At 39.6% G+C, this 21,916-nt stretch overlaps 1 protein-coding gene across 8 annotated transcripts in view; it reads left to right on the top strand.

Moving 5' to 3' along the window:
- Window positions 1-21,916, top strand: part of LOC115802825 (uncharacterized) — a 64,075-nt gene that overhangs the window by 37,746 nt on the left and 4,413 nt on the right. For 2 of the 8 annotated variants that reach the window (XM_089903072.1, XM_089903061.1), the window contains 3 exons: window positions 7-133; window positions 3,749-3,971; window positions 7,133-21,910. The gene's annotated coding sequence lies outside the window, so the exon portion shown is untranslated. Of the gene's footprint in view, window positions 1-6; window positions 134-3,748; window positions 3,972-7,132; window positions 21,911-21,916 lie in introns of those variants that run through there. The other 6 variants (XM_089903073.1, XM_089903065.1, XM_089903064.1 and 3 more) reach the window with 5 other exon arrangements.

The raw sequence follows: 21,916 nt of genomic DNA, 5'->3' as shown, positions 1-21,916 counted from the left end.
ACCCAGGAAATTTGTGGAGAGTTGGACTAAATCTCAAGATCCCTTCAAGTCTAAAGAAGATTCTACAAATACTAACAACCACAAAATGAAAGGAACACAAGTCCAGTGGTGGATTTTTTGCAGACTTTAGCAGGCGGGTGAAAGCCACTTCTGTTGTCTAGGCCTTTCCAAGGATTCTGTCATCTCTCCTGTAAAATACTCTACTCTGCATTGTAGCAGCTGAACAGTTGACATTACAATCAAGATATGATTTTTAAAATGTTTTAAAAGTGTTTTTATTAGTGTTATAAAAGTCGTATGTTTCACTACAGTGATTGAATTTTTAAAATCCAGGCTCTGGCACCATGCCTACCCCTCAGGAATGTGCTCAATGAGTCTACCAATGTTTGTGGTAAAGGAATGTGATTCATGAAAGGATGAACCTCCCTAGAAGGCTTGGTAAGCTCAAGGATGCTCTCACACTTCTTCAAGGGGAGGAAAAGAAAGTAAGAACTTTGAATGCAGACACGAAATGACTTGGAGATAGCTTTCAGTAATTTATGATATAGTTTTGAACTTTTTGGAAAATATGGATCCTCCTTAAACTATTAAGGTAAACTCAGTTATCTAAATTAGAGAGCTTCTCAAAACCTTGATGTGCATATGAATCATTTGGGGATCTTGTTTGAACGCAAATTCTGTGATTGGGTGGGGGGCTCGGGTAGGACTGAGATTCTGCATTTCTAGCAAGCTGCTTGTCCCCAGACCTCTCAGTAGCCAGGCTCTAAAATATAACTCTCCTGAACACGTTCCCCTACTCCATAGTACTATATGCGCATATACACATGCTTTATATATGTCTTTATATTCCTGCTTTCTCAAACATTAATTGGGAAATAGGCCATTGTTACAGAAACCGCAATGTGCTTCATGGAAAAAACATTGGATACAAAGGCAAAACATTGACAAATTGATACTTTCTTGCTTGGTCATGCCTGATTTAAGGAAATGAAGCCAAAATAGGCTATGTGAATTGGAAATTGACTTCAACCACATTTAAATTATTCTCTTTTAAAATATTAGCAGTTGAGTGTGTAAACCAATATTTATTTTCTAATCAAAGGTTTGTGGCAAATGGTCTATAAATGAAAGAAATGAGGGAAGAATGCTTTGAGATGCTTCTAGTAATAGAAATGGAAATAGGGTATTTTATTTCTTTAAATGGCAGACACAGGCCTCAACTAAAATTCATCCTGCTCTAGGAAAAGGAAATTATATGAAAAATTGATCATAGTATAAAAGCACAGGCCAGCACCTCTCTGCCAGCGATCATAATAAGTATTTTTTGGTGGAAAAAAAAGTTGAAGATCCAGCTACATTAAGGGAGAATCTATTAACAGAGTAATTGTATAGAGAGGATCCCTTAAGAAAAGCTTCCAAAATTCCATTATCTTAACTGTCACTCGCCACTTTGAGTTGTCTTGGAGCTGTGTGTTTTCATGAATTACCAGAGCTGTTTGTTTTTTCCTTTATCAGTCATCACCCTGTCAGCCCGGCCATTCATAACAACTTTTGGCAGCTCATCAGGAGAGTTCAGAGCTTGAATAGGACCCTATCAACTCTCACACCTCATTGTGTGAAACTGTTTACCACCATTGCCTTTTTCTGTAAATATTACAAGCAGAGCCCTGAAAGTGGAGATGTGTGAAAACAAAATGGACAAATCTTGTAGCAGTTGGCTGAGATGGCAGATGGGGGGTGACTGAGAATTTGCAAGTCCTTGTGTTTCCTTTATTCAGCTGAATACTGCCTAGTCACTGGGCTTGCCTTCTCGTGTATGCTTGTTAATTAGACAATATTTAATTTGACTTAACATTTGTGTCAGTTTGGTGAAAGTGAGACTTTGTAATTAGGGAGTACAGACCAGGTTTCTGTCACAATTCTACTCACTTACCCTAATTTAATGCCCCCTTTTCCAGTGTATTGTCACACTTGGTGTGCTGAGTTCCCCCCCGCTGTCTTTTACGCTTGACTAGTAACAAGGTGGCCCACATTATACAACCACCAGCAAATGGACTCTGTCTCCTGGACTTAACAGCCTGAAGTTTCTGCCAGATTCACCCATCAGAAATAATTTCTTATTTAAAGCAAATGTCAACAATTCTCTATTGAAGCTAATATCATGAACTTGCAAATGGGTATGATTTTTTTGTTCTCTATTTTTATTGAAGTTATATATGCACAGATTTTGAAGTGTCAAGTAGTTCCAGGTTTTGTGACAAAAAATAGCCATGTCCCCAATCTCCCACCCCTACCGCCACAGACAACCACTTTCATTTCCTGCAGCAGATTATTTAGAAAAATAACTTCACAGTGAGAAATAGGTTGTTTCACTGTACCTGTTTTTGGATGTTACATAGATGGAATCATTGCTGTGATTCACTTCTTCCACTTACCATGAAGGTGGGTTTTCTTTTTTTTTTACAAATTTATTTATTTATTTTTGGCTGTGTTGGGTCTTCATTGCTACGCGTGGGCTTCTCATTGCGGTGGCTTCTCTTGTTGCAGAGCACGGGCTCTAGGCTCACGGGCTTCAGTAATTGTGGCTCGCAGGCTCAGTAGTTGTGGCTCGCGGGCTTAGTTGCTCCACGGCATGTGGGATCTTCCCGGACCAGGGCTCGATCCCGCATCGCCTGCATTGGCAGGCGGATTCTTAACCACTGCACCACCTGGGAAGTCCCGGTGGGTTTTCTTTTAATTACTTTTTTAAAACCAAGGTATAATTTATATACAATGAATGCACAGATTTTCAATGTACAGTTCAATACATTTTAGCAAATGAATGTACCCACGTAACTGTATACCAAACTATGGAACATTTGCAATACCCCAGAAAGTTCCCTTATACACCTTTGCAATCAGTCCCCATCCATGAAGCAATCACTTTTGTTATTTCTTTCATCGTAGATTAGATCTCTCTGCTCTAGAACTTTCTGTACGGCATTATACATTAGGCACTCTTTTGTGCCTGACTTCTTTTGCTCAAAGTGACATCTTTGAGATTCATGCAGAAATTTATTCCTTTTAACTACCAAGTAATGTTTCATTGTGTGAAAATACTACTGTTTGTTTATCAGTTTACTTGTTGATGCTCAGTTGTTTCCATTTTGGGGCTATTGGGTTGTCTTTTTATTATTGATTCATGGGAGTTTTATATATTCTAGATAACAAGTTCTTTGTCAGAAATCAGCTTTGCAAATATCTCTCCCAGTCTGTGTTTCATCTTTTCATCTTCTTAATGATATCATTTGATGAGCAGAAATTTTAAATTTTGGTTTTGTTCATCTTATGATTTTTTTTTATGGCCTGTGCTTTTTGTATCCTGTCAAAGAACTCTTTGCCAACCACAAGTTCGTGCAAATATTCTTCTATGTTTTCTTTTAGAAAACATTGATGCTTTCTAGTTTCAGATTTTACATGAAAGATTCCTATCTAAATATAATTTTTGTGTTATGGTGTGAAGTAGAGGTCAAGGTTCTTTCTTTCTTTTTTAAAATATGGATATACAATTGTTCTAGCATCATTTGTTGTAAAAACTTTCCTTTCCCCATTGGATGTGTGTATGTGTGTGTGTGTGTGTGTGTGTGTGTGTGTGTGTGTGTGTATACTTCAGAACTTTGTTCTGCTTCACTGACTTGCATATCTATCTTTATACAAGTAACAGTGTCTTAATTATTGTGGGGTTTTTTTGTTTGTTTGTTTTTTTCAGTACGCGAGCCTCTCACTGTTGTGGCTTCTCCCGTTGCGGAGCACAGGCTCCAGAAGCGCAGGCTCAGCGGCCATGGCTCACAGGCCCAGCCGCTCCACAGCATATGAGATCTTCCCGGACGAGGGCACGAACCCGTGTCCCCTGCATCGGCAGGCGGACTCTCAACCACCGAGCCACCAGGGAAGCCCAATCATTGTGGTTTTTAAGCACAATTTAAAAGCAGGTAGTGTAAGTCTTCCAAATTTTTTCTTCTTTTTCAGGTTATTTTTACTATTCTTAATCTTTTGTGTTTTCGTATACATATAAAATCAGCTTGTTAATTTCTACTACAAGCCTCATGGAATTTTGATTGGGATTGCACTGAATTTGTAGATCAATTAGGGAAGAACGGACACTTTAGCAATATTAATTTTTCCCATCCCTAAATGTGTTACATGGTTTAAGTTTTTTATTTAATAACTTTCTGCAGTATGTAGTAGTTTTCAGAATACAAGTCCTACCTATCTTTTCTTAAATTTATTTTGAATATTTTATGTTATTCCTTCAATAGTAAATGAATTGCTTTTAAATTTCATTTTTTAATAATTTGCTGGTAACATTTTGAAATATAATTAAACTTTGTGTATTGACCTTAATTCCTGTGACTTTGCTAAATTCACTTTTCAGTTCTAGTAGTTTTGGGGGTAGATTCCTTAGAATGTTTTATATATACAGTCATGTCAACTGCAAAAAAGACTGTTTTGCTTCTTTCTTTTAAATTTTTATACCTTTATTTCTTGCTTACATTGTTGTGCTAGATAGGGCTTCCACTATTTTGCTGAATAGACATGGAGACAGTGGGTACCTTGTTCCTGAACTAAGAAGCATTCAATATTTCACCAATAAGTATGCCATTAACTCTTGTTTCTTCATATATTCCCATTATCAGGTTGATGAAATTCCTTTCTTTTCCTAGTGTTTTGAGAGGTTTTTTTTATGAATGGTGTGACATTTTTTGACATTTTCAAAAATGTTTTTGCATCAGTTGAGATTTTATTTTCTCTTTGATTCTGTTAATGTAATGAATTAGAACTATTGATTTCATAACGTAAAACCAACCTTTAATCCTGGCATAAGTTCCATTTATTAATAACATTTATCCTTTTCATATAATGCTGAATTTGATTTGTTAATATTTTCTTGAGGACTTTGTATATTTATTCATGTAGGATATTAGTCTATAATTTTCTTTTCTTGTAATGTCTTTGTCAGGTTGTAATAACAGGGTTATGCTGGCCTCATTAAACTACTTGAAAAGCATTTCCTTCTATTTTCTCAAAGAGTTTGTATAACACTGGTATTAGTTTTGTCCTTAAACCTTTCATAGAATTTGTGAGGAAAGCCGTCTGGGCCGGGGTTTTCTTTGTTGAAAGGTTTTTAATTATGAATTTAATTTTGAAAATGAATATAAAGCTCTTTGAATTTTTCTGTTTCCTCCTGTGCTAATTTTGGGAAGATGTGCTTTTCAGGGAATTTGTCCACTTGCTCTAAGTTGTTGAAATTATAGGCATAAAGTCATTAATGTTTTTGTCTTCTTGGAAAATTGAATCCCTTTTCATTTTGTAATAAGCCTATCACTGGTAATATTTTTTGTCTGAAGCCTACCTTGATATTAATAAAGCAACTTCAGCTTTCTTTTGAGTAGTGTCTGCATGGAATATCTTTTTTCATTCTTTTACTTTTAATCTAGTTATCTCTTTATATCTAAAGTGGTATTCTTGTAGGCAGCATACAGTTGGGTCTTGCTTTTATCTAATCTAACAATCTATCTTTTAATTAGTGTGGCTTACATTTAATGTGATTATTGATATGGTTGAATTAAAATCTACCATCTAACCAGCTCTTTTCTCTTTCTTCCCTTTGTCCTTTGTTTCTTTTTTCCTTTCTTTTTGCTTTCTTTTTGATTAATTGAGCATTTTCATGATTCAATGTTATTTCCACTATTGAATTATCATGCACACCTCTTTTGAAAAAAATTTAGTACTTTTAGGGTTTACCATGTACCTGTTATTTAATTGAAGTCCACTTTCACCTAATATCCTGTCATGCCTAGTACAAAGACAATATATCCCCAATTTCTCCCTCTCATTCTTCTTCTATTCTTGCCACATACTGACTCCTACATATGCTGTAAATACACAATACTACTATTTTTGCTTTAGGTAGTTATCTTTCAGAGCAATTAAAAATAATGAAAAATAAATTTTGAACTTTGCTTACCTTTAGTTATTCCATTTACAGTGCTCTTAATTTTTTTGTGTAGATTCAAGCTTCTGTCTGCTATTATATTCCTTCTGTCTGAAGAACTTTCTTCAATATTACTTATAGCATGGGTCTACTGGCAATGAATTCGCTCAGGTTTGGTTTTTGGTTTGGGTTCAGGAAAGTCTTTATTTCTTGTTCCTTTTTGAAAAACATTTTTGCTGGGTATAGGATTCTGACTTGACAGGTTTTTGTTGTTGTTCAGCTACAGAGACCTCATTCCTTATCTTCTGTCTTGTGTAGTTTCTGGAGAAGTCTACTGTAACTCTTATCTTTAATTTTTATTCCTCTGTATGGTATGTGTCTTTTTTCACTGGCTGCCTTCATAATTTCCTTTGTCTCTGGTTTTCAGCAGCTTGTATATAATATGCCTATGGTGTGGGAGTACTTTGGGTAGGGTGGCACTTAGCCTGCTTGGTGTTCTTTGAATGTCTTGGAACTGTCGTTTGGTATCTGTCATTCATTTTGGAATATTCTCGCGTATTATTTCTCCTTATTTTTTCTTCCTGGGATGCCAATTACACACAGGTTAGACCTTTTGTTGTTATACCGTATCTCTTGGATGCTCTGTTGTGTTTTTCCACCCACTCTCCATCCTTCCCCACTGTTCTGCAATCCATGCCAGAATTGTTATAAATCCAGTTTCCACAGATGTGAGGGTCTGACTGGAGAAACTTCATTGCTTTTCTCCTCTTATTCTCCAAATCCTTGCGGGTTTATTCCTTTAAGATTGTTTTCTGCCATTTTAGTGGTCTTGGGAAGGAGTGAAAGGAGATGCACATAGTCAATCTACCATCTTTACCTGGAAGTCAAGTGTGAGTTTCGTTATTTAAATTAAGTTTAGTGGTGGTAAGGAACTAAATTTCCTATTATCTTTGAAGTAAATCAATCTATTATATCATATTTTCTAATTTTAAAGGACTTTTACATTCCCCAAAATAAAAGGATCACAAATAATAATAGCTAACATTTATTATACACTTACCATGTGTTAAGTGTTGTAAATGCTGCTACTGTATTAACTAATTTCATTCTCACAACAGCTTTATAATATAGATATCCTTATTTTTTTCATTTTTACAGATGAAGATAAACTGAGGCACAGAAGATTAAGTAATTTTTCCAAAGATTCAGAAATAGGAAATGACAGAACTTGGCTCCTTAACCACTATATGTATTCTGACTAGCTCCAACAAATTGGAAGATGGTGGCTTTTAGGTAATACCTTTGTTTTTGGTCTCTGCAATCCTTCGTATACTACTGTTACCTCTCCAAGAGTCTTAATCTATGAATCAGTAAGTACATATTCAGTGCCTGTTACGCGACCAGAATTGTTTTGTTCACTGCGGAAATATAAAGAAATATAGCAGGGCTGCTTCCTTCAGGGAGTTTACATCTCTCTAAGAGAAGGCCCCCACTAGTCTGAAAATAAGCTTAATGGTACAAAGTAGTACCATCATTCAGGAAAATGAAAGCTTGATTTGATCTGGGTGCTCAGAAACCATGAAAAACTCATTAAAAACACTGATGGTTATTCAAGAGTATACTTAGCTTCTGGCTTACCCATGCTGCCTTTCACTTCTCCCTTTACCTCTCTTTTTGGCAGCCTAATTTTAGCTGCTGTACTGTTATAAATATTTCTTCCGCAGAGCAAATTAAGAGGATTGTTTATAAGCTCAAAAGATCTTTGTAAAAGTGTAAAGTGGGAAGAGTCTCAAATTCTTGGTCACAGTGATCTATAGATATATAGATATACCTTTTATTCCAACTACCTTCTTTCTCTGTCAAGATGGATAACTGAGAATGAACATGTATTAACATTAGGTGTTCTCTAGTATTTCTGGAATGGCTGTGAGTAAACAAAGAGTTGATAGATGCAATATTATCTTTAGATTGGCTAGCACAGGGACTGACTCCTAATAGATACCTAACAAATATTTATTGTTTCATGGATTGAATGAATGAAATTAAATCCTAAGGTGAATCTTTTTTAGACAATGAAGAAAATCCTCATGAGTTTGTATTTTAATTTGAAGGAATTTTCCTAATTCAATGCACGTCAACATGTCTTAGGGAGAAAGTTTTTGTCGTTGATTCATTATCCTTACCTGGAAGCTCTTCAGGATTAAGGGACGGGATTCACTCATAGCTTATGACCACTCCCTCCCTGGGGCAGTACCTAGAATTTGTTGGATGGAAAGTTGAATCATTTGACAGTATGTGGTTTGAGGCTGAAGGAAGTCTAAGTGCTCTATAACCACCTATCCCAACAGTAGGTTCTACACAAAACTAACAGTAACAATAGAACACATTTTCAGGAAAAACTTGGTAATGTAGTAGTCAGACCATGTACTTTTTTTTTTGGTGTTTTTATTTTTTTTAATTTTTTTCAATTATTGGAGATATATATATATTTTACATCTTTATTGGAGTATAATTGCTTTACGATGTTGTGTTAGTTTCTGCTGTACAACAAATTGAATCAGCTATATGAATACATATATCCCCATATCCCCTCCCTCTTGAACCTCCCTCCCACCCTCCCTATCCCACCCCTCCAGGCGGTCAAAAAGCATGGAGCTGATCTCCCTGTGCTATGCAGCAGCTTCCCACTAGCCATCCATTTTACATTTGGTAGTGTATATATGTCAGTGCTACTCTCTCACTTCGTCCCAGCTTCCCCTTCCCCCCTGTGTCCTCAAGTCCCTTCTCTATGTCTGCATCTTTATTCCTGCCCTGCCACTAGGTTCATCAGTACTACTTTTTTAGATTCCATATATATGTGTTAGCATATGGTATTTGTTTTTCTCTTTCTGACTTAATTCACTCTGTATGACAGGTCCATCCACCTCACTACAAATAACTCAATTTCGTTCCTTTTTTTTTTTTCTTTTTTTGCAGTACGCGGGCCTTTCACTGTTGTGGCCTCTCCCGTTGTGGAGCACAGGCTCCGGACGCGCAGGCCCAGCGGCCGTGTCTCACAGGCCCAGCCGCTCCGCGGCATGTGGGATCCTCCCGGACCGGGGCACGAACCTGCGTCCCCTGCATCAGCAGGTGGACTCCCAACCACTGCGCCACCAGGGAAGCCCAATTTCGTTCCTTTTTATGGCTGAGTAGTATTCCATTGTATATATGTGCCACATCTTCTTCATCCATTCATCTGTCGATGGACACTTAGGTTGCTTCCATGTCCTGGCTATTGTAAGTAGAGCTTCAGTGAACATTCTGGTACATGACTCTTTTTGAATTATGGTTTTCTCAGGGTATATGCCCATAGTGGGATTGCTGGATCGTATGGTGGTTCTATTTTTAGTTTTTTAAGGAACCTCCATGCTGTTCTCCATAGTGGCTGTATCAATTTACATTCCCACCAACAGTGCAGGAGGGTTCCCTTTTCTCCACACCCTCTCCAGCATTTATTGTTTCTAGATTTTTTGATGATGCCCATTCTGACTGGTGTGAGGTGATAACCTCATTACGGTTTTGATTTTCATTTCTCTAGTGGTTAATGATGTTGCGCATCTTTTCATGTGTTTCTTGGCCATCTGTATGTCTTCTTTGGAGAAATGTCTATTTAGGTCTTCTGCACATTTTTGGATTGGGTTGTTTTTTGTTGTGATATTGAGCTGCATGAGCTGCTTGTATATTTTGGAGATTAATCCTTTATCCATTGCTTCATTTGCAAATATTTTCTCCCATTCTGAGGGTTGTCTTTTCGTCTTGTTTATGGTTTCCTTTGCTGTGCAAAAGCTTTTAAGTTTCATTAGGTCCCATTTGTTTTTTTTGTTTTTATTTCCATTTCTCTAGGAGGTGGGTCCAAAAGGATCTTGCTGTGATTTATGTCATAGAATGTTCTGCCTACGTTTTCCTCTAAGAGTTTTATAGTCAGACCATGTACTTTGAAACCAAGCAGACCTAGAGTCTAGTCCCACCTCTACCACTTAGGAGCTAGCTGTGTGACCTCAGGAAGTTGTTTAACCTCTCCAAGTCTCAATTTCCCAATCTTTCAGTTTGGAGCAGTAACAGTATTTCATATGTTTGTTGTGAGGATTGAATAAGATACTCCACACTGTGAACAACTACAGGAAGTGCTCAACAAATGGTAGATAACTAGTTATTATTCTACAGAGATTTCAGGAGTTGAGGCTGTGGCCATTTTGATCTGTAAAGACTCTTGACAAAAGTGGGGAAATCTAAAACAGAGATACCTATATGCTTCCTGTGTTTGTCTTTTCCTGCTTCAGGAATTTTGAGTGGTGTTTGTTTGACTATATGAGTGTGTGGAAAGAGGTGCGATAGGACAGGAGCTAGAAATTCTTTCTACTTTTAGAGAAATGCCCTCTACCGAGGATTTATGCTAACAGGACCCCATAGGCCCACCCTGGCAGCTGAGGATGGAAACAGCCAGAGACAATGGAACATGACACAGTAGTGCGTTCTCATTTGTCAGGTGTCAGCTTGCCGATATGGTCTAAGGATATGGTGTTCAGTGATTCCTAGAAATTGGTAATAATGACAGCATTTACACAGCAGCTCCTCTGGCAGTTTTCAAAGCACTTCCACATACACCATCTGATTTAATTTCCACCACAATGCTATGAGGAACCTGAAATAAATATTATCATTCCCATTTTATAGATGAGTAAATGCATTCTGAGAAGCAAAATGACCATGCCCAAGGTCACACAGCTGCTCAGTAATCGACCTCAGACTTGAACCCGAGCTCTCACTCTGGGATCATTATTTTTTTTCCATCAAACAAACAGCTTGTTTGTTCTACATAATCCATCTCGTATTTTGAATATTAAGTGTGCTTGCACCCATGCTAGACCCTTAAGAATTTGTGTTTATAAGATCATTTAGTAATCAGTAGCAGCAGCTAACCTTGTGTGTCTTTTTCGTCCAACAAAGAACAAAGTTGGTCATCCTGATGCACAGGTCTTTAATGATGTCAATAAAAGAAACAGCCCACCCTTTGGTTAAAAGACTCTGAGCCTAGGGCTTCCCTGGTGGCGCAGTGGTTGAGAGTCTGCCTGCCGATGCAGGGGACACGGGTTCGTGCCCCGGTCCGGGAAGATACCGCGTGCCGCGGAGCGGCTGGGCCCGTGAGCCATGGCCGCTGAGCCTGCGCGTCCGGAGCCTGTGCTCCGCAAAGGGAGAGGCCACAACAGTGAGAGGCCCGCGTACCGCAAAAAAAAAAAAGACTCTGAGCCCTCAAGGACCACTGGTTGTCCAGAGGAAGCCATGGTTATTCTGGTGAAGCACGAGGCCATGGTCGTTTTGATCAGTCACTCAATGGAGGGTCCAAAGCTTAAGCAGAATAAACTCAGGACAGACAGCACTGGAACTCTAGGAGTGTGACCTCACCAGCAGATGAGATAGTGATGGATGACTCCTGATTATGGAGTCCTTTTCATCTCTCAATTTATATTCTGTGTTGTTACCTAGAATAAATCCTACTGTTTCTAATTAATGCACTCGTTGTCTTTGTTTTGAATGGAAAAGGGAAAACATGTGTTTATACCCCTGCTAGCAGCATACAAAGTATGCCTAAAGTGGAATATCTTTCCCCATCATGAATAACATTAATCTTTGCAGTTCTCCAAAGTAACTAATTGCTGTATAGTTGAATTCCTGTTTGTATGGATGGGTGAGTTTCCAGGTGACAGTTTGTTGCAGGAAGAATTCTCTCCAGAACCATTCTTAAGATTATTGTCAAATTCCTTAATCAAGAATGAGAATCCAGGGAATTCCGTGGCAGTCCTGTGGTTAGGAATCCGCACTCTCACTGCCAAGGGCCTGGGTTCAATCCCTGGTCGGGGAACCAAGATCCCACAAGCTGTGCAGCGTGGCCAAAAAAAAGAAAAAAGAAGAAGCCAAACTGGTTAGGCTAAATACACAGACAACCAGTTGGCAACAGGCTGAGCTCATCCTTCCTGGATTCTTAATTGTCAGAGAGAATTGATGGATAAAGCTACAGAGGGCTTGTCATCCATTACAAATCTTCGAACGGGAGGGGAGCCACCATGCCACAGTTTTCTTCTATCCTGAGCCTGTCTTGTGTTTTTCCAAGTTCGTGAGTATGAGATGCCTGCACACACCCATGCCCTCTGATGAGATGATGACGGTAATAGTGAACCTGAGGATGCCACGCCACTGTGCCATATTCTCAAAAGAACCCAGTTTTGTTCCAACAACAATTTTCAGTGGAAAGAATCATCACATTTTGCATATTCCCTTACAAGGACTTGGGGAGATTACATCCCTTGTTCAAGGTCACACAATTATTAAATGGCAAAGTAGGAATTTGAGCCTGGGTCTGTCTGCCCCCAACCCCAGGCTTTCGAGCATCAGCCTCGTTGTCTCTACTGTGATAATGGCTTCCCTGTGGTAACTGTTAGAGGCTGGAAAATGTGGGCCCGAGAGAACTTTTAAATATGAAATAACTCTTTGCCTACTGAGATTCTTATTTTTAAAAACGCAGAGGAAATTATATTAATATATTTATTTAACATTTATGTACAATATTTACATTTACAAAATGCTTTATAGTATAACAGAATGGGCAGAAGTATTTATTGGGGCATATAATTTGCCTTTCTTTCATATTCATTTATTCCTTTGATTTATATCAAATGTTCTCCACTTGGTCTTCTGAGATCATGTACAATGGTAACAAATTTAAAATAAGATTAATAAAAGATTATTTTATATCACTCCTAGGGAAAACCGAGCAGGGCCATGCCATTCTCTGTTCTTGATAAATGTTATGCAAAAGCGCATAATATCGTCCCCAGCATACTGTCTGTAGCACCAGCTATGCTTGTTCATGGTGCTTTGAAACTCTTATTCCTCATTGATTTTGTGGTATTCATTTCTGCCCTTCAGCTGGTCGGGGTGCTCCACATTTTGGATAATAAACTGCTGTGCGCAGCATCTGAAGAGGCTGCACTCTGGCCTTTCTTCATTGATCACCAAGCCAGAAGCCTCTGCAGAGTTTTCTCGCTGATGATTCCCTCTGCCTGGACATCTTTCTTCCACTGATGGTCCCATAACTGCTACCTTCCTTCCCTCGGGCCTGAAATCAAACGGCACCTTCCTTCCCCAAGAGGCCTGCGTTGATCTCAGATCCCAAAGAATCACACCCCCCATCAGTGTATCCTGGCATGCTCTTTTATTTTCTCTTGAGCACATAAGACTATTAAGAGCCCTAGAATTCCAGCGTTTGGGAAGAATAGATAAATGTATATATATATATTGATAAGCTAATATTTTGTCACTTTAAGTTGCTATGATCCGCTTTAAAATTAATCTTTTAAGGAACCTCTTTAATGCAAAGTGCTCTCAAGGTTTGGAATACACTCCTTGTCTTTTTAGACTCAGATCGTTATTCTGGAGGGCATGCCAATATATGGCTAGGGGCAAATGCCCATGTTTGGTTACCTTCCAGGTTCTAAATCTAAATGACTTGTGTGTATAATCAGTAGGTTAAAAATCTACTCTCAGAAAAAATGTTTTTCTCATCCTTGTGTATGTGAGTGTGAAAATTTACTTTTTTCTTTAAAGAATTGAAGGTAGAGTGCCTAACTAAACTGTGGTTTAGAAGGACAAGTATAGAGGTCTGCCCTGGGAGGGAGGGTTGGGGGACGGGCAGATTAGGTATGCGGTTCTCCACCCCGGCTGTACGTTATTAATAATGATCTAGCCTACCAACCGGGACCAATCAAATCAGGATCTTGGAGGGTGCGCCCAGGCACTAGTGTTTTGCGTACTGTGCTAGGCGAGCTGGCCAGGCGTGAGAGCCACTGGATCAGCAAGCAGGCTGCTGTAGTCCAGTCTTGAGAAAAGGGAGTTACCAGGGTAGTCGTTGTCAGCCCTGCCTTCCCCACGCCTGCCAGTTAGAGGCGCCTGCTTCTCATCCAGCTCTGACCGAACCTGGAAAGGACCTAGGATCCCCCTCTCTGCTGGTGGTTTCCGGAACTGGTCTTGCTATCTTCAACAGTGTTCAAAGAGCCTAGCGCTGCCACCACGGCACCCTCTCCTCCGTTCTGGTCCCCTGTTTCGATTTCCCTTTTTTTTCTTCCCCGCCGCACTACGTGGCTTGCGGGGTCTTAGGCCTTAGCTCCCCAGCCAGAGATTACACCCCGGGCCTCGGCGGTGAAAGCTCGCAGTCCTAACCACTGGACCGCCAGGGAATTGCCCTGTTTCAGTTTCCTGATTGGTTTCCAGCTGCCCTCCTGAACCCTCAGCCCAGACCTTTTCCGGCTCCTCTGTGCCTGGCTACTCTTTGCTTAGCTCCTGCTGGCTTCCTTTTCATGGACTCAGGGCCTTATTCCCTCTGTCCAAGCCACCAGCTGGGGTCTGGCTTCCAACAGATTGAACCACCCAGAATCCCAGTGGAGGCTCCCTCCTGACTCATCCCAGCCTGGCAAACTCAGCAGCTGCCAAAGCCCCAGTGGGACAATCTCCCTGAACATGGCCCCTCAACATGGCCTTCGAATTCCTGGAGAAACAAACTCCACGCCCTTAGCAGGGGGCTGTGCAAAGCTATGTGCAAGGGGGCCTGAACACAGGGAGGGGTGAAAAATGGGGGCCAATTAATGCAGTCAGCCAACCACAGATGGGAAGCAAATAAGGGAGATATGGACTGAGCATTTCTGGGGAAGAAGCAAAAATTGTGTGAACATCAGCTCTACAGGGAGTTTAATTTGATCTGAGGTGAAAATAGGTGACAAAATGACAATTGTGATCATGTTGCCATGAAGCATCCGAAAGTTCGGCAACTTGGATGAGAGTCGAGAAAGGTATATGAATTATTTAGACAAGTTAATAATGGCAACTTGAGTGCTGCTCACAAGCGTGAACCAGGGGAGAGAACGGGCTTGGATGGGATCCTGGCAAAGACTGGGGGGTCCGCCATGCAAAGCTGCTTCCTCCCAGGAAAGGAACGGGGGAGTCAGGGCTAGAGCGACCGCAGTGTGGTTCTTGGGAGCCTCTGTGGACTCGGTTGTACGACGTACACTCAGTTCATCCCTTTGCTTCTGGCACAGCAGCCTCAACTCTCTGAATTTCCTCTCCTCCAGGCACGTGGGTGGATTATACCTCCCTGCCCCTTTGAAATACGAGAGGAAGTGTCATATGTCACTTCCTTGTGGAAGCCATGAAGAGCCACCACTGTATTTTTTTGGTGTTCTCTCTTCCTGTGACAATGAATTGTCAACCTTGCATTGAGATGGTGGCATCAAAAAATGGTAGTCTTGGGTCCCTGCGTGACTAAATTAAGCACAGCTACCTGCTGACTCACAGTGGACAAATAGCATGAAAGAGACATAAACCTTTACTCTGTTAAGCCACGGAGCATCAGAGGTTGTTATTACTGCAGCAGAGCCTAGCCTATCCTGACTACTGCAAGGACTTTCCCCATGGACGTGCCCCTGTTAACTCTCTAGAACTTTTGCTTACCTCCAGCCTGGTAGAGTGAAGTAACCAGTTTTTATCACTGAGAGGGGGAAAAAGTTTCTGGCATTACCCTTCTGTGCTCCTCTAAGGTGGATGGACTCAGGGAATGGAGAATGGAAGAGAACTAATGTTTGTTGATTTCCTACTCTGCACCAGGCACCATGCTGGTGCTGTGCATGCAGCCAGTCTTTAGAACAGTATGGTTAAAGGATTTTGATTTTTATATTATTGATAAGGAAGAAGAGCTCAAAAGAGGTTAACTTGCTCGTCTGTAAATCTAGCTAGGAGATGACAGAGCCAGGAGAAGAACTGAAGTCCATCTGACTACAAAACCTATGTTCTTTTCTTGTAAAATAAATATACAAGTAATGAGCGTTTAACCCCTGATAGCCTGTTAGTGTTTTTCTCCAGACCATAATCTCTTTGGAATAATCTTTAGTTAGATCAAGCTATTATTCCAAGCTATTATTCTTAGAATTATTTTCTTCTTTTATTTCACTCAGATTTGTTTTTACTGATCTTTGACACCTGAGGTGCTACAAATCTGCATGTTTGTTTAAACTCCAACCAAACCCACTCATGTTTAATTTGGAATATCATCACCAGGATGTCTGGAAATTCTTCTACCGCGGCTACGGGTTTTTTAAAAATGTGAGGTTTGCCCTTTCTGGCAAGGATCTTGGAGGAGGGAAATAGAATGAGATGAGATGTGGAGGGAGAAGATTTATTTGTAAAGAGGAGAGCATGAAGGCTGCACGCAGTTACCAGAGGCCCTTTAGTACATGGGCTCTTTTCAGCTATCTCTCCGTGACGCTTAGAAATGTGTGATCCATCTACTCCAGGAGATCCCTTGTGACTCCCGCTGGGCCTCACCAAAATAAGATGAAATCTCGATGCAAACCCACGACTCACCCTCTGATTCCCTTAGCTTTCAGAGCGCAGCCAAGCCGCCCCATTCAGAGTTCGGCAGAGGGCATGCCTTGGCCTGTGTTCTCCAACTCATGACATGACTTCAGGATGGAGGGCCAGGATTTTTCTTAAGTGTAACAATATTAATTATCAAGTCACTTTAACACACGTGTGATGTATGTGTGCATTTATTTCACGGGAATAGTATAAAGATTAAATACTTAATGAATCCATTTTTCATATCAAGGATATATTTGCCCTGTGCCTAACTATATCTCTCCCTTCTGTTTCTCATGAGAAATATGGCTATCTTTATTATGTAATCAGTAATATATCATTCCTTCTAAGCAGGATCTAATTTTAGCAACAAGATGAATGGCCCGGGAATGTATTCCACTGCCCTCTGCAGAAAGGAATATATATCAGACCTGCTCAGGTGTGTGTCACTTCTTTATATTGGGAGCTTTCAAGCTCCCCAAGTGGCAGCCTGGGTTTTTCTGGCTGACAGCCCCAAGTTCTCTGTTATGGCTGCACAGACAGCATTAGGAGACGGCCATGTGTGAACAATAACCAGGCTTGCTCGCTGCAGCCAATGAGGGATGTGGCTCTCCTGGGCCTAGGATTATTGCACCAGCTGGAAAATGAACAGTTGGGGCTTTAACTTATTTATGTGCAGGATCTGTTTGTATAGGACCATCCTCAACTTCCTACCCACCACCTCCCATTTTTTCCCCTGATGCCTTTAAGCAGTGAAATTTCTTTAAAATGCAGGAATAATTCCAGTTTGACTAGCAGCATGAGGAATTAGTTTTTCTTGAGCTTTCAAGGAGAAAATGATCATTTTCTTTCATGCTGCCTGTGAGTTTTATAGCTTCTTCTGCCCATTCATAGCACCTTGTATCTTGATAACATTTTAATTTTGAAGCTATTTTGAATTCATTTTTGAATTGGTCTGTAGGAGAATCAAAGCAATACCTTATCTACATTTCAGATGTGAAAACTGAGGCTCAGAGAGGGTTAGTGATTTGTTCAGGTTTGGGGACATGGCCAACTAAAAAGGAAAACTCCATATCACACGGTTGCCTATGCTTAATTTTTAATGATCTCTATATAAGATGGAAGATAAAAGTTAGAGGTGTTTGCTTTTGCAACAGTTGTATATGTGAAAATCTGAAATTCTTTGTGCAACTTCTGTATTTGCTGAGTCTAAGATGTACTTTTCTCTCATACTTGTGTCCCCAAAACTGGGATACAGCTGATAATCAATGGAGTATCTTAATCTAATTGGTACTGTTTTTCCTTTCTTAGTGGTTGCAGCAGATTCACTTAAAGTACCCCAAATCTTCACCCATCTCTGTCTCCACGTCCTTCGCAAAGATGTCACTCTGCAACTCTCCCATCAATCAAATCTATTTCCCTAAGCCTGGAAAATGGGTGGGTCTTATCTTTATTTGTTCTTGTAGAGGGCACGTTGGTGCCCACCCACTCCCCTTGGCCCTTACTGCCTCCGCCTGCCTGACTTCCACAGGCACCTGCATTCTTTGCTTGAGGCTGTCTTTGCCTACTGTGATGGCTTAAAATATGTTCAGAGTCTTTGACATGCCTCCCTCCTCTCCTCTTGAATGTGGGCCATGTTTCATGACTTGTCTCGCTCCTCTCAAATGGAAGGTTGGAGAGATAGTGTGACTTTCAAGAGGAGGTTATAAAAGCACTGTGGCTTCACCCTCTCGGATCACTCACTTTGCGGTAAGCCCTATACCTTGTCCTGAGGACATTCAAGGGGTCAAAGGAATTAAGACCTCCGGCTAAAAGCCAGCCCTGACTGGCCAGCCATGTGAGTGGATCATGTTAGAAACAGATCCTCCAGCCACAGTCCAGCCTTTAGATAATGAAAGTCTTTCCGATTTCTTAACTGCAGCCTCATGAGGAAACAGAAGCCAGAACCCACCAGCTAAGCTATTCCAAAATCCCTGACCCTCACAAATAATATGAGATAATAAATATTTATGGTTGTATTAAGCCACTAAGTGTTGGGATAATTCATTGCACATCAGTATATAACTAAATATATAAACTTATCCATGTGGCAAGCTGGAAAGTTTGGTGGATTACATTTTGGAAGCATCCCTCAACCAATGACATGCAGTAGTTTGTATAAATACCACAGCTTCCTCATGCCTTGTAGATCACTGAACTCTCAGAGTTTCCCTAGGGGAAACTCCATTTGCCTGGGTTAGTAACTGGATTGATAACACCCTTTATTGACTACTTTCCCTCCCCTAACTTCTTCATGTCCCTACTGGTGTTTCCTTCACCTCCCATATTAATTACTTGTTCTTAAATCCTTGTCTCAATACCACCTTTTTTGGGGGAGGAAGGATGCAAACTAGGTCAATTCCACATAACCAGTTGCCAGATCCTGTGTATTTTTAATTTGAAATTATATTTCCATGGTTGCAGTTCAATAGCGCCAACCTGACCTAATGCAAAAAAAAAAAAAAAGCTAAAAGGAACCCTCCCACTTCACACATATATGAATGTTGGTGAAAATATACCCCCTCCTCAATTTTTAATACAATTTAAAACTCAAAACTAGGGGGAAAAAATCCTCAAGTGCCAAGCACAAAGAGAATACTCAAAGTTACAGTGATAAGAGGGAGGTGAAATAAAAATGCTCACATGTGAATCAGGAGGAGAGAGAGACCTTAGCAGCTGAAGCTTTGAAGCTCTGTGAGCAGGATTATGTAGGTCTGAGCTCCGTGAGACCATAATCAGGAACCAGGCTACCTGCATAAAGCCAGGGGTCCTGAAGAGATTATCTAGCATCTTATGAATCTGGAACTAGAGAAAACTTCTGCTAGCCTAGGGGAATTGCAGGAAAGCATCTAATTTTCTTGGGGCTGTGAAAGTAATAGGAATCACCAAAAAAAAAAAAAAAAAAGGGAAATTTGTTCCACAAGTTGTATGAGGCCTGAATTCTGATTACTCATGTACTATGGGAACCCCAAACTAAGAAATTATCCTAAAATCTTGTCCAGAATTGGTAAGTGTAAAAATGCTCCAAAAGGATGTTTTAGGGCACATGAAAATTCTGTGGCCTCCCCTTTCAATCTCATCTCTTTAAGGAAGAGTTTATGGAAAGAAAAAAAGAGAAATGAAAAAAAAGAAATCATAGAAGAAAGCCAACCACAATGCAGTGGAGCCAGCAGATGAACAAATGGGAGAACTTGTACTTCAGGAATTGGAAATAATAGAACAACAATCTAAAAAAGACTTTAAAATAAGTAAAAACAAAAAACATTTCAAGACATGGAGAAAGGAGTAGTAGTCACAAACCAAGAATAAAACTATTTGAAAAAGGGCAGATTTTGGGAAAAAATTCTAAAAATGAAAAATATAGTAATTGAAATAAAAAATGTAATAGACCAGTTGGACTGTAAGGTAGAGATGGCTGATGAGAGGTTAAGTGAGTTGGAAGACACATTGCAAGAAATCACCCAGAATATAACACACAAAGAGATGAAAAATATGAAAGTTGATCAAATGAGCAGGTCCTACCTATGTCTATTAAGAGTTCCAAATAGAAAAAAAAGGGAGTTAGAAGCAAATAGATAGTAGTCAATAATTTCCATTGTCTAAGACATGAGTCTTTAAAGAAGCACACCTGGCCTCATGCAGTATAATTAAAAACAAACCTACTTTTAAACACTAGTTCAACTGCAAAGTATCAACCTTAAAAACTACCAGAGAGAAACACAAATTTACCCTACAAATGAATGACATTTAGACTGAGGGCATACTTCTCAAAGCAAAAATAGCTGGCAGAACATGGCTGTTGTGTTATAAATGTAGTTACAAATGCACAGGAATAATGCATTTAAATTGCTGAGAGAAAAACTGTCTTTCCAGAATGAAAGTAAAATAAAGTCAATTTCAGACACAAATGACTATTTTGACCAGTAGTACTTTGGCATGTTGTACATGAAGATTTACTTTGGCAAGAAAGAATATTACCTTGAAAAGAAAAAGTGGGATGCAAGAAGTATTTTTAAAATGGATAAATATGTTGGTAAATATAAACAAACACTTGATAATACAAATTAAAATGCCTATGTGTTTAAAAATAAGGGAAAAATAAATTTGTAAGTATAAAACCATGGAACATGGGAGAGCAGATCAGAGTTAAAACATGTTATTTAGAAGGAGGTAAGTGATATTGATTAATTCTAGACTTCAGTTTAGGTGTGAACATGAATATAAGGGTAGCCATAACAGAACAGAAATGGAATGCATAATTTGCATACAAGTAGAAGAAAAATATGAACTGGAATACTGTCCACCAAATCATGATAGTAGTTTCCTCTTGGGAGAGAGAAGAGGCGATGGCCACCAGGAGGGGCTGGGGCAGGGGGTAAAGGAAACGTCAACTTTATCTGAAATGGTCTACATTTTAAAAACATTTAGAAACAAGCCTTTTTGTCCCCTTTGCCTCTGGGATATGTTCAGGATTTTCCCTGATATTCAAGGTCCCTCATAACCTGCCTCTATTTTTCAGCCAGCTTAGCTCCCTCTCCACCTCTCAACACATATTTTCTATTTCCATCAGGCCAGTCTCCCCATTTTTTTATAATCCTTGGCTTATTTTAGGATTCGTATCTCTGTTGTCCAAATCCTGCCTGTCCTTGAACACCCTTCTTCCTATCACCCAATATTGACAACAGCAAATAGGACTGTCTGTAACACATAATACATAATTACATTCTGTTTAGCTCTCTCTTATTTGTACGTAACTATCTTACATTTATGTTTTCTATTTCCTTTTAATTGCTTTCTTTTATTCAGTATTTAACGTAAAAGATTATAGAATCTCAGAGGTCAAGAACTGTGGTGTTTATGATACCCTGCCCTGAAATCCCTCACGGCATGTTCTACAGCTAAACACGTTGTAAAGAATGTATTTGTTAAATTGAAAGCAGTCCCTCTGATGGAAAGGCAATAAGAAAAGAAAATGAACAAGCAAGTTTTGATCATTCTTTGGTGGATAAATTGCACTGACTAAACAATAATAAAAGTCACTTATTTCAAAGTTATTGATTAATCTCAGTGATCTGGAATATATTTGAGATTCAGAAAAAGTTGGTTAAAAACATGTGCTTTGGTGTCAGACAGATCAGTTTAACCATGTGATTACTATCTTTATGACTATGAATAGGCAACCTAACTAGTTTGAGTCTTAATTTCTTCATGGGTAGAAAGGGAAAATAGTTCTTGCCTGGAAATCACCTAGCTCAGCACGTGGAACGTAGTAAACGTGACCTGGGATTATTATTACCTAAAATATGTAAACCCAAAGCCATGCATGAGATAACTCAGTTCTCTCCCATCCCGCTGCCAGCCCACAATAGAATTGCATTTGTCTGCCCTCTAGAAGTTAAGTGTGGCCATGCTATTTATGTTTGCCAATAAAATGTAATCATAAAGACATATTTCATTTCCTAC

Source organism: Delphinapterus leucas, chromosome 20 (genome assembly GCF_059928025.1).
Source record: "Delphinapterus leucas isolate spDelLeu-1000000601 "Yukka" chromosome 20, BTC_Dleu_Yukka2, whole genome shotgun sequence".
NCBI lineage: Eukaryota > Metazoa > Chordata > Mammalia > Artiodactyla > Monodontidae > Delphinapterus > Delphinapterus leucas.
Note: the sequence above shows the minus strand (reverse complement) of the source record. Positions and strands in the feature narration are given on the sequence as shown.